Here is a 2,516-nt window from a genome sequence, read left to right as displayed (position 1 = left end):
AAAACGGGGAATACAGCGTTTTACCAAAACCACGCACAACACTTCATCGTTGGTTTCAGAATAAACTTCATGGAGGCGTAAAACTGGGGGTACTGACAAAAAAACAACAACAAAAAACAAAACAAAAAAAACACGACATCGCGTTTCCAACAATGATATAAACCATGTCTGTGGACTTTGCCGGAGTAGACTATTTCACATTCCATCAAAGAGGCAGATGATGGTCCCAGACAATTTTAGGTTTGTGGGCCTCAGCACAATTACACACACACACACACACACACACACACACACACACACACACACATAACATTTATTTGGTTCATAGTTGGTTATGAACTTACTCCATCTGTGTTGAAGTATGGGGTGCCACAAGATTCAGTCTTGGGTCCAGTTTTATTTACACGGCTGTGCACATAGCCTCTCAGCACTGTCACTCATCAGTCAGGTCATTCATACCATTTCTTTGCAGACGATTCCCAGCTCCACAACTCTACTGTTCCCCCAGAGTTTTCAGCTCTTGTCTGTAGTTGGAAAAACTGCATTGAGGATGTGGCCGAGTGGATGAGTGAGAACAAGTTGAAGATGAATAAGGAAAAAACTGAGCTAATTGTCATTGGCACCAAATCAAAAATAAATCAGGTCACCTGTACCTCTATGTCCATCTCTGGCTGTGGTATATCTTTCTCTCAGTCTGTGAGAAGCCTTGGCATCTACATGGATGAAACGCTGTCTATGGCGGATGCACATGTGCTGCATTCTAGAGGTGTTCTGCCAGCTATACATATAACAGGCGCAGGCTCTTTCCTTTCCGCTGCTGATGCCAACAGACTTGCTGTTTCTTTCATGCCATCTAGATTAGACAACTGCAACTCTCTTCTTGCTGGTCTCCCTGATAACAAACTAAATAAACTTCATTGCATTCAGAATCATGCAGCCCGACCAGTCCTCCATAAATCCAGGTATTAAAGTGGAACATTACTAGTCAGAATGCTTCACTGATTTCCTGTTAAAGCAAGAATTCAAATACAAAATAGGTTTTCTGTGCTTTCAGTGTCTCCATCACAATAATGATTCACTCCATCTATGCCCTATCCTTCTTGGTCACTGCGTTCATGTGACACCTCCCTGCTGACAGTTCCAGTTGGTTCTCCCTTGAGACCTTTGGCTAAAAATCTTTCTCTGACTTTGGCCCCACAGTCTGGAACTCCCTGCCTCTGTCCCTCAGAAAAAATGAGTTTTTCAACTTTTAAAAAGAATTTAAAGACACACCTATTTCAACTTTACCCAGCATGATGCATACAGATGAGTGTCTGTTTGTGCATGGTGATGTGCTGTGGGGAGGGGGGAGGGTGTGACTACTTTTAAATTTTGCACTTTAAAATATAAATTTTTTATTGTATTGTGATGTGTGTGACTGGTGCTAAGTGAGTTAGAAGTGAATTTTCAGTATTGTGATATGGTTTTTGTGTATTGTGATATCAGAAATAGTTTTAAGTATTGTGATAATGTCTTTCAGTATTATGATATGATATTGCATTATTTACAGGCTTTTTCATGTGATATGCATGATGAGTGTGTATAGTCTGTGATGTTTTGTATGTGCATACTTGCATGTGTGTGCAGGTGTGTGTGTGTGTGTGTGTGTGTGTGTGTGTGTGTGTGTGTGTGTGTTTGTGTGCATGAATTTGTGCTTGAATGTCTGGATGTGCTGACTGCAAAGGGTTATGCATGTCAGTTTTTCATTTTAGTGTTTTAAATGCATACTTTGAACATTGGTATTTACATTTAAAGTACAGTTGATTATGTTTTACATGAAAAGGTGCTTTATAAATAATAATAATAATATCCTTATCAAATTATCATTATTCTCTCTCTCTCTCTCTCTCTCTCTCTCTCTCTCTCTCTCTCTCAGCTTGGCGAAGCATCAGGCGCTCTTGATGTCATTTTGGATCGAGTTTGATGGTTTTCGAAAGCTTTCAGTATTTAGTTGTATTAATGCATCAGCCTTGACCCTTGCAGCCCGACGCCCCAACGTGATCCATGTAATTTGCAAGTAAGAATGCTTGTATTTTTTGTGGGCTCTTATTTTCTAGACTCAGTTTACTGAATATAAATGAAAAAAACGTGCCACGGGAAAGTTTTCTTTTGTTTGTGATGAGATAGTTCATAAAAATGTTATGAATGTCTTAACAAAAGGTAATGGAAAATTGTGCCGCCACTGGTGTCGAAAAAAAAAAATCCTGCTCTTACCGTCTCAGTCTTAGTTCTTGGTCAGGATTGTGGAAGAAAAAGATTATAAATGAATCGGTCTAGATCGTTAGATTTATGTTTAGACTTGGCACATGGATGTCATGATCGGACATGTTAACAACTAAACAAGGCAAATCAAAGGCTCGGTATTATTAAACGTACTTTTTCGTTTATTGATTAGGATATTTTTCTCCGACTTTATAAAGCTCTTGTAAGACCTCTCTTGGAGTATGGTCTCCCTGCCTGGTGCCCTAGACTAATAC

The 2,516-nt window shown here is 39.5% G+C and overlaps 1 protein-coding gene across 1 annotated transcript in view; it reads left to right on the top strand.

Annotated features, from left to right (window-relative positions):
* Positions 1-2,012: 2,012 nt before the first annotated feature.
* LOC143292715 (uncharacterized) overlaps positions 2,013-2,516 on the top strand; it is a 24,341-nt gene continuing 23,837 nt past the window's right edge. Inside the window, exon 1 of the mRNA XM_076603235.1 lies at positions 2,013-2,056. The gene's annotated coding sequence lies outside the window, so the exon portion shown is untranslated. The remainder of the gene's footprint in view (positions 2,057-2,516) is intronic.

The sequence above is a fragment of the Babylonia areolata genome, chromosome 18, assembly GCF_041734735.1.
Source record: "Babylonia areolata isolate BAREFJ2019XMU chromosome 18, ASM4173473v1, whole genome shotgun sequence".
Classification (NCBI taxonomy): domain Eukaryota; kingdom Metazoa; phylum Mollusca; class Gastropoda; order Neogastropoda; family Buccinidae; genus Babylonia; species Babylonia areolata.
This window is presented reverse-complemented; position numbering and strand designations above follow the sequence as displayed.